Consider the following 14,906-nt stretch of genomic DNA (forward strand, 5'->3'; position numbering starts at 1 on the left):
GAAAAAATAAAATATCTGTTCAGGCCATTTCTTTCTTCCTTTTTTTCTTTTTAAACATTTTATTTATTTATTTATCTATTAACTTATTTATTGAGCATGTGCAAGCAGGGGCAAGGGCAGAGGGAGAAAAAAAATCTCAAGCCAACTCTGCTCTGAGCGCAGAGCCCAAGGCGAGGCTGGATCTCATGGACTCTGAGACCATGACCTGAACTGAAATCAAGAGTTGACGCTTAACCTACTGACTCACTCATGCACCCCTGTTCAGGCCATTTCTATTAAACATTGTACCAAGAGTCTAGTGAACAAAATTAAGAAAAAGAAATAAAAGATAACAGAGAATAGAAAATATTTACAAATCGTTCTGCACTCGTGCTTCATGCCAAACAATGCCCAGGAGTTCTTGGACCTGTACATGTGGTAGAAATACTCTGCCAACAACCACATCATCCAGGCTATGGACCATGCATCCAGCCAGATGAACATGATGGAGGTTGACAAGGTGACAGGCAGGATGAACAGCAAGTTTAAAACCAATGCTATTTGTGGGGCCATTCGCAGGATGACTCCATCCTCCAACTGGCCAAGGCCCATGGCGCCATTTCGAAGAACTTCTGACTGCAGAGGACCACAAATCTGGATATTTGTCATAAATAAATAGCAACCCCCCCTACCCCAAAAAGGAAATATTTGTAAATTATATATCTGATAAGAGTCTAATATCAAGAATATATAAAAACACTTGTATAACTCAACCATATAAAGACAAACAATACAATTTAAAAATGGGCAAAGATTTTGAACATACATTTCTCCAAAGATGACATACAAATGGAGACTAAGCACATGAAAAGATGCTGAAAATCACCAGTCATTATAAAATACAAATTAAAACCTTAATGAGTGAGTACATCACAACCATAGCATGAATATGGTAAGACAGACAATAACAAGCATTAATGAAATTGTGAAGAAATTGGAATCATCAGACAATGCTACTGGGAATATATAATGATGGGGCTACTTTATAAATTAGTTTTGCTGTTCCTCAAAACATTAAACATAGTGTTACCATACGATCCAGCACTTCCACTCTCTAGGTATATGCCCAAGAGAAGCAAAAACACACCAAAATTTGTACAAGAGTGTTAATAGCATTATTCACAATACATAAAAAGGGAAAACATCTCAATCTATCAACTGATGAATAGAAAAGCAAAATGTTCTAAATCCGTGAGACAGACATTATTCATCCATTAAAAGAAATCATGTTTTGATTCTTTGCAATCACAAGCAACCACACAGGTGATCCTGAAAAACAATGTTATGTGATTGAAGCCAGATACAAAAAGTCACATGTTGTGTGACTCTTTTTACAGGTAATACCCAGAATAGCAAATTGATATAGACAGAACACATAGCAATGATTTCCAGGAGCTGGAGGAAAGTAAAGATTTTTAATATAACTATAAAACTTTATTGATTTATATATAACTATATATATGTGTATAACTATATATATAACTCTGTAACTATATATAAATCAATAAAGTTATAAAGTTGAAATATGGACTAAGTGGTTGGATGTAGATATCTTTATCTACCAGGACAAATAAAAGCTGAGGAAAAAAATTTGGAAATTACTCATGTGTTGATAGTAATTAAACCTTGGCTAATATGCATTTAGGGAGAAAGACTGTAGAAAAAAAATCAGGCATTACTTAAATGGCAGGCAGAAGAGGTAGTGGGAAGAGATGATGAGAATGAATGAGAAGAGGAAAGCAGATACTGTTGTGGTAGAAAAGGCAAGCAGTTTTTCAAGCAGAAGTCAGTGAACAGTATGTCCAAATGATGTTAAAAGGTTAGGAAAGATGTTGTTATAGAGAGGTGACTGGGGTACCTGGTTAAGAAAGATGTTGTCACAGAGAGGTGACTAAGGTAACTGGTAACTTCAGTAGTGGAAAAATAATATTCTAGTGGTTGAAAGAGTGACTCTAATTAAATACTCTTTGCAGGAGATTTGTGATTAGGGGAAAAGCAATAAAGCTATGTGAAAATTAAAATTATGGAACTTTTTTTCAAACTGAAAAGTGCTCACTAAATAAAAATGCAATTTAATTAGTCCTGTTAATTGTGTAATCCAATCTCGTGAATTCCTTTTATGAAAAATAAGGGCTTTGGATAATCTAAGAATGTTTGCAATTCCATGATAAAGGATTAAAAAACTTTCAGTATTTTTAATTTTATGCTTTCTTATAACATTTGAAGAGGGATTATTTTTTACCAGTTTTACTTATAAAAGCATGTAAAGATTATACCTAGTCAAACCAAAATGAATTAGGATTATTTACATTGAGAGAAAAATTATGATAGGCAGTATTGCTGTAGGAATATTTAAGTGTATATTAAATCTGTAGAAGGAATGGTGGGGTAAATGAATATTATATTAACTTGATTAAAGTCCCCCACGGTGGCATCCCACTTGAACCAGTCTGTGCAATTAATACTTCCTGTCCTCCCCCCACCAAAAACATACTTTCTCATTCCATAAGAATCCCAATTTGTCCTAAGTGTTAAGCAATCTAATTATCAGACATACTTATAAATCTCTAAGAAACTTGACCTCATGTTGTTACCCTTGAGAGGAAGGGCTTACTTACATTTTTAGAAGGAACTTGTTAACTTAATTTCCAGTTGTGTAATATTTGAGAAACTTTCTGGCTTAAAAACATCCACAAAGTACCCCTATACTTCAGTCCCACATTATCCATCATTTCTTACATGATGCAGACTAATTCATTTTCACCATTTGTTCAGTTAAAACATTAAACAGAATTTTCTCAGTTGGGTGGCATTTTGATGACTGCTAGGGTAAACATATACATATGAAGTAGTCACAAACTCAAGCTTTATGAAGAAATCCAAGATTCTAGGTTGAATCTCACTCAGTCTCTCTTACTACTGGCAATGTAAAATGGGACCAGATAATAAATCTCCTTAAGCTTTAATATTTTCATGTGAATTAAGGTAGTTATTAGAAATGTTATAAAATTAAATACAAACAATCCATGTAAGACATATAAGCAAGTAAAACAGTACAATAGATCCTTGAACATCACAGTCGTTAGGGGCTTTGACTGCCCCTATAACTGAAAATTCCGTATAACTTTGGAGACCCCAAAACTTAACGAATAATAGTGTACTACAGACCAGAAGCTTTACCAATAACATAGTCAATTAACTCATATTTTGCATATGTACTGAGTACTGTATTCTTACAATAAAGTAAGCTAGAAAAAAGAAAATGTTATTAAGAAATTCATAATGAAGTGATGATACATTTATAGTACTGTATTGCAGCAAAAAAATCTGCATGTAAGTGGGCCCATGCTGTTCAAACCTCTGTTGGTCAAGGGTTAACCGTACCAGGTACACAGTAAACACTAGATAAATCTAATCAATGATGATGGTGATAAGGAGAAAGAAATATTTTTATTTCCTTTAACCAAAAACTTTGTACCCTTTTAAATTATTGAAAGCATAAACTTTCAGAATCATCTTCCAAAGTAGAGGTTTCTAGCATCATCATCATCATCATTAAACGATTTATTTATTTATTTATTTATTTGAGAGTGAGAGAGGGAGGTGGGAGAGGCCGAGGAAGATGGGGAGAGAATTTCAGACTCCCAGCTCAGCACAGAGCCGGACACAGGGCTGGATCTCATGAACCTGAGATCATGACCTGAGCAGAAATCAAGAGCCGGATGCTTAACTTACTAAGCCACCAGGCGTCCCAAAGGAGTTTCTATTATTATAATGAATCCTCATTTTTGAAAAAAATGCCTTCAATTTCACTAATTTTTTTCAACTTGAGGTTTTCAATCATCTCATGAAATTTTCGTTAAAATTAGCATGCATGAAGACTTTAGAAACTTATGAACACTTATTACAGTTTATTCCAAATAGTTGTCACCTGCTGGTGTATGCAAATAACATTTAATATGCTATGTAATGAGAATATCATTAATTTTCATGTCTCAACAAAAGAGTCAAACTCAGGCTTTCCAGTCATATAACTTAGAATTGTTCTCTATCAAATCATATATATATATTTTTTTAAAAGCATTTATTTTTTAGCATATTTTTTTAAGATTTTTATTTATTTATTTAACAGAGAGAGAGAGACAGTGAGAAAAGGAACACAAGCAGGGGAAGTTGGAGAGGGAGAAGCAGGCTTCCCGTGGAGCAGGGAGCCTGATCCCTTGCTGGATGCCAGGACCATGGGATCAGGACCTGAGCCAAAGACAGACACTTAATGACTAAGCCACCCAGGTGCCCCTCAAATCATATATTTTAGTCACACCAAACATTTTCTTCATCATAAGGCATTGTTACTATTATTACAAAAGGACAGAGCAGTCTAAATGTAGTGACTGGTTATTATGAATATCATAAACTCCATATTAGGAAGATGCAGACTTTGTGGCACTGTAAATTCTATAATCTCTCTGTGCATGTATATGTATGAGCCCTCCTATGGAAGCACTAAAGGTCTTTGACAGTATTGCTGATCAAATGTGAAAGGATGTCTTTATTATCTTAAACTCCACAGTGCTGCGAAGCCAAAGCGAAGGGATTAGCACTAGTGTTCAAATGCCGATGGCAGAAGTCTTTTCATCTTTTACTGAATTCCCAGATGTCAGGGCAAAGGGACCGACTTCAAGGGGCAAAGAATTTCATAACTTTGGTTACACAGTGTATTTCTCAGGCAATTATGAAAGAAGGCAATAGTTTGCTGAGCTCTAAAAAAGCATATCATACTGTCAAGACAGGCATTTTGTTTTGTGTTGTTTCAGAATCTATTTGCATGCTTAAAAAATAGGTAACAGAAAATTGAATTTTGAACAGGATATGGGATTAAAATTATCATGTAGACAATTCCACATCTTCAATATTATATTAATAGTCTTTTAAGTTTTAGATTTTTGTTTTGCATATATACACATTCCTTTTGAGAAAAAAATTATATGCAGGAAAATAGTTACGCATGTATGCTTATGAGCAGGGTATAAAATTTAAAGGTGTGTCTTATGCTGAAAAGTATTTCTTTCCCATGGCTTTGAGTCACCCAATGTTATGCCCAGGATTTCTAAATCGCTATGGTGGCTGTCCATATTTTTGGTGAATTACTTTAATTTAATTTGGATTAATTTTACATAAATTTTAAATAAGTGTTATATTTTTGAAGTGCTGGGAATAATAAGGAAGAAAAGGGAAGAAGAGGGAAGTTACAGAGAGGGAAGCAGAAAGGGAGAAGGGGAGAGAGAAAGAGTTGCACTTCTAAGCGTAGATAAGTGAATCATTTCAAGTTTTAAATCAAAGACATTGACAATGTCATACTGATTAAAACAAAGGCTCATACACCTCATGAAATAAAAACATCAACAAAAAATGAATACAACCTAAGCACAAACTTAGGATGTTTATATTGGCTGCTATAATTTTAGTACATGATTCTGAATGTGTATAACCCATACAGGACATTGCACAGGATGTGACTGCAACCCTCCCACTATCACCAAAAAGAAGAAAAATGGGGGGAAAAAAGGTTATCATTGATAGTTCCAGTGTCAGGAGGTGTTGCCAAACATGTAACTATCTCACACTAAAATAAGCTAAGCAAATGACTTCACATTCAATACATCTTAATGCCTAGAACATTTGAATTAACTCCCATGTGAAGTTCACCTCAGTCCACATTTTCAAAAACCACATTAGCCGTGTGGTGTCAGTAAGCATTGATAAATTACAAAAAATAGCCAATGCAGGGAAACATGACCTTTAAGATTTTAAAAGTCAATGATTTCCCAGAAGTATCTCCGTTTATTAGATATTGCCTGTCTTCTTTCACACATAAAATTCATTTACCCAACAAATACTAAGTATTGAATACATGCAAGGTACTGTGCTGGATTCTATAGAGAATACAGAGATTTATAAAATGTGGTGCCCAAACTCAAGAAATTTACAAGTGAGTTTGAAAGAAAAAAAAAAAATCCAAGACCTAAATATCACATGAAGCATTATGTCATTATAATATAAATGGCACATGGGAAGTTCTCTTGACTTTTAAGGAAGCAGCAATGATCTTGAGAGGAGCTATTAGGATCTTGAGATGGCACTCTAGTTATGTCGAACCAGTGGTAGTTATAAAAGGTTTTGTTTAAGCAATGATACTGTATGATCAATGTGCATAGAATATCTGGCAGGTATGTGAAGGATGAATTGGAGGTGTTAAACGTGTGAAAATGATTAGCCAGCTGTTTCAATTGCAAGTTTAAATAAATATTTGTTACATTATTAATGTTCTTCATACTCCTGAGAAACAAGAGTACTTCTCAAAGACGTTCATGGCTGAGGCCTGTATAGTTAATTCCAAATGTAACCGAAGTTTTTTTTTTTTTTTTTAAAAGATTTTATTTATTTGACAGAGAGAGATCACAAGTGGGCAGAGAGGCAGGCAGAGAGAGAGAGAGAGAGAGGAGGAAGCAGGCTCCCTGCAGAGCAGAGAGCCCGATGTGGGACTCGATCCCAAGACCCTGAGATCATGACCTGAGCGGAAGGCAGAGGCTTAAGCACTGAGCCACCCAGGTGCCCCATAACCGAAGTTTTTTAAAGATATTTTTTATTACCCTGGGAGTCACATAGGTTTAAGTATTTCTGATGAAACTGTGTTATGAATCAAAAGAGTGTTTCAGGGGCGCCTGGGTGGCTCAGTGGGTTAAGCCGCTGCCTTCGGCTCAGGTCATGATCTCAGGATCCTGGGATCGAGTCCCGCATCGGGCTCTCTGCTCAGCAGGGAGCCTGCTTCCCTCTCTCTCTCTCTCTCTCTCTCTCTGCCTGCCTCTCCGTCTAATTGTGATCTCTCTCTGTCAAAAAAAAAAAAAAAAACTTTTAAAAAAAAAAAAAAAAAAAGAGTGTTTCAGTGAGAAATGTGGAGAGTTCCTACTTTAATAAAATTAAAATTATGTAATCAAAACTCATAAGGCTTTGATGGGTAAGGAAGAGACAATTTTGAACACAGCATAGTATCACTAGGATGTATCTCAAAGCCCAGACACTTGTGAATTCATGTCTGACTAGTCTAGAAGGTTGGGAAGTAGTAATTAATGTGACAGAGACATCTTTGAATGACAACCATTTTTGATAACAATGCGAACTACTCTACCACCACAGCAAGCAATCAAGCTCTGCTATTTCCTTCTATGAGGATTGGTAAATCGGGCACTATTGCTAAGCCGATTCGGGATGAGTTTCTGTTACTTGCAATGAAAGATCTTCTGACACAAGCAATATAAAAATCAATTTTAAGCCACATGGTCATGTGGAATAATGCTACCATCAATAAAACTTGGAAGATGTGGAAGAGACCCCTATTTAGGACTGTGATCGTTTTAATATTAATGGTATGAAATTGAAGCTGGAGCCATCCCTCTAGCTGAGCAAAATAATGGCAAAGATTGTTCACCTGCACATGTAATACACAGCACTAAGGAATTAGAAATAAAGCAAATATTAAGTCAAGAAATAACAAAATTTTAAAATCAAATGAAGAGAAAAGGAGAAAACTACATGGCTCAGAAGTAAACAGTATTTATAGTCCTAATGGTGATTTAAAAAAAAAAAACTGTGACTTATTATTAGAAGGAAGCAAGTATAATGATGAGATATACTTCATAATTATAAGTTAATAATGTCTAAAACTGAGAAAATGAAGTATAGGTACATTATTTGGATATGTGAAAATAAAATAAGAAATAAAGGATTTTGGAGATGCTAGTTTGGAGCACAGTTGGGTAAGGAAGGCATCTGAAGTTTTTCCTTATAAAGATTTTGTTTCATTTGATTTTTTGAATAACATCCAAATATTGAAAGGTAATGTTCAGTTTTAAGGCACAGACTGAGTGCATATTTGTGATCATAAATTCAGGTGTTTGTTTGTTTGTTTTTTTTTTACTCTCAATAATAAGAACGAGGTATTTATGAATATCCCTGAATCGTTTCCTATTTTTAGTGAGGTCTTACACTCCCAATAGATGTTTATAAAAAAGGAAAGTTTTAAATGGTTATTTTTAAATTAATGTAGTATTAAACATTTACTATACTCAGATTTTACAGTAGATCCTAAGGTTACAAATATAATGGAATAGGTTTCCTGAAATTGAAAGTTCAGAGTCTTCTGGAAGAAATAGATATATACTTAGAATTGTTTTAAGTGTGTTAATAGATTTAAAAATAAGCTAAAGAAGGTTTACACAAAGACATAGGTTTCAGGAGGCACAAGATGAGTCATGATTGATAAGAAAAATAATCTAGAATTTTTAGAGAACTAGAGTGGCAGGAGGAAATGGTACTTTTGAAGGAGAGTACAGAGGAATTTGGCAAGATCATGAGTGGCAATAATACGAAACAGAAAGGGGTTACTGAAGTGTTTTAAATAGAAGGAGGAAAAGAATAAGTAAAGTTTCCCTGTGTGAGTCATCCCTGTCTTAGCCCTGCTTTGATTCCTACTGATGTATGTGAGACTTTTGCCTCTCTTTAACTACACTCATACACAGATTGAAGTGATTATTTTTCTCTATTTTGGTAATTGCAATGATCTTTATTAAATGTCTTTTTAGGTATTCCTCTTCACCTTTTCAAAAAAGTTTTTATTTTAATTCCAGTTAGTTAACATACAATGATCTATTAGTTTCAGGTGTATGATACAGTGATCCAACAGTTCCATACATCCTCTTCACCTTCTGAAACTGCAGAGAACTGTTCTCTTTCATGAATATTGCACCTAATTTCCTTCAAAGTTCAGGCTAAACAATCATTCTTTGAACTGCTTCTAATCTGAATACTTATTTGGAAGTGTTTTATACATCCCTTAGTGAGGGTTCACACAGACATACACACATATAACTACCGCTTTATTATTATTATAGATGATGCTAATTTTTTTTCTAAATGTGATGAGTCTATTACAAAATAAGAAAAAGCACAATCTCTATTGAGTACATCTAAGCATCCCACAGTATTGAATCTCAATAAGCCATATTAATGGTATGAATACGTATTATATATTATTCCCACTAATAGCTTATCCACAGACAAACTAAGAGATAAGAACACAACTAACATCAAGTATGTCAAGTACATAAGGTTTCTTTTGCAAATGTGGAAGGCATTTACCATTGTTATCCAAATTGGTCATCAGCCCTTTCCATCACTAAGAGTTACATTAATTCCCCTTGAGTTTTTTTAAATCATGCTCATTAATATTTAAGATTTAGTATATAAAGTCTCATCTATACAAACATACAAGCCCAAATAATTTGAAATTTTAAAAAAGGGACTCAACTCTGTTCCAGGTTTTGAGTTTCCTCTGAACACATCAACTGCAAATTGTACCAACCATATTAAGATAATCAAAATACCAGGAAAATTTATTCTGATAATTTTTAGGCTAAAATTGATTAAGATGGATAGAGAGATAATAGAGGAACCATGAACAGAAGTATAACAATAAATAACATAAAAATTTTGAAATGTTTATTCCCAGCCCTTGAATATAACATTTTATAATTTATATGTTTACATATAAAATATGAGTCAGACTGACTTTTTTGGAAGGTACAGAATATATATTACTATGTCTGTATAAAAAAATACTGAATTAATTTTGAGAAAATATCTGAATGTGAGGCCATATTCCAGCTCAATATTTTCTTTCTTTTTAAGAAATTTCTTCATTTAAATTCAATTTAGTTAACATATACTGTATTACTAGTTTCGGGAGTAGGATTTCATGATTCATCAGCTGCATATAATACCCAGTGCTCATTACATCAGTGCCCTCCTTAATGACCATCACCCTGTATCCCACATCCTCCCACCCACCTCCCCTCTAGCAACCTTGGTTGTTTCCTAGAGTTCCTAGAGTTTGTTTCCCTCTCTATTTTCATCTTATTTTATTTTTCCTTCCCTTCCCCTATGTTCAACTCTTTTGTTTCTTAAATTCTACATATCAGTGAAATCATATGGTATTTGTCTTTCTTTGACTGACTTATTTCACGTATGTCTATCCTCATCATTGCAAATGGCAAGATTTCATTCTTTTTGATGGCTGAGTAATATTCCATTGTGTGCGTGTGTGTGTGTGTGTGTGTGTGTGTGTGTGTGTGTGTACATATACATGCACACACACAATGGTTACTACATGTGTGTATATATAACTATATATAACTATATATGTGTGTGTGTGTGTGTGTGTATATATATATGCCACATCTTCCTTATCTATTCATCTGTCAATGGACCTCTGGGCTCTTTTCATATTTTGGAAATTCCAAATTTGGAATTTGTGGACATTTCAGCTCAATATTTCTGAAGATTTTGTCTACTGCCATAAAAAAACTATTCTCAAGAAATGGAACCAGCAATATTTTCCCTCCCTAGTATATTACTATATGTTTCCATTTAAAAATTATTATTGATATCTGTAGGTGGTAAAAGACTGTCCTCCAAGAACAAATATCCAAACACTTGTTCCATAAACCTGAGGCATATAAATGAATGGATGAATAAATAATTGTATGAAGGAGGGGGAGAGTGTTACCAATCACACCTCCACATATTTTGAAATATTTCTGCTAGTTATTGAAAGGTTGTCAAACACTAGCTTATAATTTTGTTCATGTATTCTGAAGTTAGCGGAAAAAAATGTTTGGCAGGAGAAACTAAAAGGAGATACCCTGGCAAAGCATAGTCCCATTTATTAGAATTGTCCCAAGGTCTTAATCCCATATATCTTTCATATTAGTACATATTTTAGGAAGAATAGTAAAATATATAGTACCTCTCAGGGCAAAAAATGCGATCAGTTGTTCCTAAAGAGTAAGGCCAGAGCCCTACCAATAGCAATAATCTGTATCCAGTTTTGGATTCTACCTTATTATCTGTGGTAATAAAGTAATCGGTATTTTGTTGGAGTATAATTTACATTTAATAAAATGCACAAATATAAGGGCGCAGCTTTATCAATTTTAACACATGTATACGTTCCTGTAACTAAAGCCCAGGTGACGATAATGTATACAGCTACATCCCCACATGGTTCCCTCTGCCCCAGTTTAGCCAATCACAACCTCCTGCCCCAGGAAACCACTATTCTGATTTTCAAGAATAATAGCTTTGCCTGTTCTAGAACTTTCTATAAACAGAAACATTCAAGTATACTCCTGAGATTGGCTTCTTTTGCTCAACATTATGTTCTTGAGAGTCATCTACCTTTTTGCATGTTTTGGCTGAGAATGCTCTTTTTTATTGCTGAATAGCATTTCATTTTATGTGAGACATCACACTTAGTTTATATATTCTTATGTTGATGGACACTTGTGCTGTTTCCAGTTTGGGGCTATTTCTAATGTTGCTTCAATGTTCTAGAATTAATCTTCTTTTACACAGAAACATGTATTTTTGAAAAATGTGTATAGCTAAGGCCAAAGTTCTCACTGGTGGAAAGCTGTTTAAAACAGAGAAACATGGGGTGCCTAGGTGGCTCAGTTGTTAAGCATCGGCTCAGGTCATGGTCCCAGAGTCCTAGGATCGAGTTCTGCATCGGGCTCCCTGCTCAGTGGGAAGCCTGCTTCTCCTCTTCCACTCCCCCTGCTCATATTCCCTCTCTTGCTATCTCTTTGTCATATAAATAAATAAATAAAAATCTTTAAAAAAATAAAAGTAAAAATAAAACAGAGATGCATTTTCAATTCTCCCCCATGGGCTGAGAACTGGTTTGAATCTATATTAAGGCAGTGATGGGCATCAATATTTTTTGGACATGTGTCTTTATTTTTTTTTTATTCTTATGGCTTTACTGAGATATAATTGACAGATCAACATTATACAAACTTAAGTGGTACAATGTGATGATTTAGTATGCATATACGTTGTGAGATGATTACCACGTGGGTCCATTATCTCAAACGGTTACCATTGTGTGTGTGTGTATAAAGAGAACATTTAAGATGTACTCTCTTTGCAAGTTTTAAGTATGCAATACGGTATTGTTAACTGTAGTCACTATGCTGTATATTTAATCCCCAGAACTTGTTCACTTTATAATTTAATGTTTATATACTTTGACCAACATCTTCATTTCCACCCAACTTCCAGCCCCCTGATAGCCAACAATCTACTCTGTTTCTAGTAGTTCAACTTTTTTAGATTCCGCATATAAATGAAATCATGCAGTGCTTGTCTTTCCCTGATTGATTTCACTTGTTGGCATCAATATTTGTAACAAAGCCAAAGCACTATTAAGGATTACACAGACAGAGAATGAAATCTCTACTTGTTGAAAGAGCTGACCTGAAATTAAGGTGCAGTTATCAGGCAGAGAGAACTTTAGACAAGTGGGGAGGGGACTCTGATGCAAACCTGAGTGCAGTGGGGCCATGTCTGGGATGGAAGGAGCCTCCAGGATTATAGTGTCTCATATATTATGAGAAGACTATGTCAAGGGAAGCCCTCGGAAATTGAAATCTCAAGTTCTATGTTTGTAGATTGAAATTTTGACTCGAGGATACACTATTATTGTATTAGTTACAAGGTGGCAAAGGAAAGAGGATGCTCTACTATATCTTCTTCAAGGAGTCCTCTCTTTATGTAGATATATGTGGTTATATGTTCGTTTTTACCATGATTATTTTTGGCAACTGGAGGAAACTGCCAGAGAAATACAAGACCAGACCACATGATTGTTTTGTGGGTTAAAAGCCCTACATAGAAATGTGAGAGAGAAAAGGAGAGCAGAGGGCAGAGCTACTGGGATTTCATAAACAAAAATGGTAGAAATTCTATTGTCATATCATAATTTTGAGAAACAGGTACAAAAAGCAAAAAGTGGCCATGAGAAACTGGAAGCTGCTGCTGGACACTAAGACTTTTTTCTGATCAAGTCTATGTCCTGGCATTAGAGAGCACTTTCAAAATTCACCAAGTAATGGTCATTTAGGGGATCTAGAAATACCTCAATAAAGTAAACAAAAGACCTAGGAAGACAGGATATCCATTTTATAAATAGAATATATTTTGAGAATAATGTCTCAAAAACATGGTTTTCAAGCCAATAGAGAAGTAAATGCAGGAAAATCCCTAGCTCCCCAGTTTCTATTGAATGGCTGAACAGAGTTTATAAAACTGGAGTATCCAGACCTCCAGACTAAAGTTAAAACTATTTTTCTAATGGCATTTAAGAAAAGGGCAGAAGGCCCAAAGTTACAAAATCATATTATTTTAGGATGATTAGCAAGTGCTTTTTATAAGAAACAACTTTTTAAAAAGATTTTATTTATTTATTTGACACAGAGGAAGACAGATCACAAGTAGGCAAAGAGGAAGGCGGGGGGTGGAGGAAGCAGGACCCTTGCTGAGCAGAGAGCCCAATGTGGGCTCGATCCCAGGACCCTGACATTATGACCTGAGCCGAAGGCAGAGGCTTAACCCACTGAGCCACCCAGGTACCCCAAGAAATAATTTTTTAAAAAGTAATTAATCCTAATATCAACTGAGTCACAGAGAGTTTAGAAAATTGCCCCAATTCCCAAAGCTAATAAGTAGAGGATTCTAGATTGAACTCTTACCTTTGCCTCAGAATTTTGTCTCCACTTATCCAAATAAATGAGTATTTTGAACCATTGTTACCCTTGATATGGGGCAGAATTTTTACGAGGGAGAGAAAATATTGGCTCATTAATGTCTTCAGCTACTTAATGGAAACCCAGATGAGTTTCATCAAATAAACTGTTTCCAGAGTTAGAGGTTAGTTTTCCAGGGTAGTTTAGGGATGATCCCTGAAGCTGTTCTCTAGAGGTACTATATTTAGAATATCATAGAAACCTTTAGAGATGGATTAACCATACATTTTCCAGTTTTCAGGAATAGTGTTTCAACGATAATGAGCTAATTCCATAAAAAGCAATGGACTTTTACTTCTAAGATTTTAATGCAAATGCTAGGTAGATAATGTAATTTATATCTTGGAAAGGCTACACTGATGAAGTACAGAAAGAATGTAGATAGATAGAAATTAAACAGAAAAATTATAACAGACATAAATAAATATATTTGAATAATAAGTGAAATTTTGTTCATGGTCTTTGCTGGAATATATCAAATATGATTGATTTTATGGGGTCATTCTCTTCTGAGGAGATGGATCAGAGGTGCACAGACCTAGATGTGTATCCTTTCACTTAAGGGACTCATCAGGTTAAACGCTAAGTTTAATACCTACAACTGTGCTAAGTTTTATGAGCTCATTATCCTCCTTTTGTGGCTAATAAAAAAAATCTTACTGTAATGTGAAACTAGGCTTACCTGAGTATTTATCAGTTGTGAATGAAAGGACATATTCAAAAAAGTTAAATAATTTATCAAGAGGGAAAAGCAAGTCATGACTCCTTTTGCAATTTTTTCCTAGGGCTTCATATAAAATCTATCTTCAGGAAGCAACAATACATGTGAGGTTGATTTGAGGTTGTTCTAGGAGCTTGTCCTCACAGCATTTCATGACAGATAATGCTTAAAGTGTAAGAGGAGACTCTCATGTGAAAAGGCTTTCTTAAACCTTATCTTTTATTTATTTATTTTTTCTCATCTTAAAGTGCAGGAATGCTACATTAACTCACTGGAGTACTTTCTTATTTTCGTCTAGCTATATAAAGACACCTTATTTTTCAATTAGAAAGATGTGTTTATCTTCTTTTTAAGTTCTATTTACTCTTATCTAAAACATTACCTTGCTTAAACTACATTGCTCCTGCCTCATTAAATTTTCAGTTAGTACTGAAGTGCCATGATGT

The 14,906-nt window shown here is 34.6% G+C and overlaps 1 pseudogene; it reads left to right on the top strand.

Annotated features, from left to right (window-relative positions):
• The first annotated feature begins 376 nt into the window (after positions 1-376).
• On the top strand, positions 377-615 carry LOC111146878 (annotated as a pseudogene).
• Positions 616-14,906: the final 14,291 nt, after the last annotated feature.

The sequence above is a fragment of the Enhydra lutris genome, unplaced genomic scaffold, assembly GCF_002288905.1.
Source record: "Enhydra lutris kenyoni isolate GAN:26980312 unplaced genomic scaffold, ASM228890v2 scaffoldscaffold15, whole genome shotgun sequence".
In the NCBI taxonomy this organism is placed as follows: domain Eukaryota; kingdom Metazoa; phylum Chordata; class Mammalia; order Carnivora; family Mustelidae; genus Enhydra; species Enhydra lutris.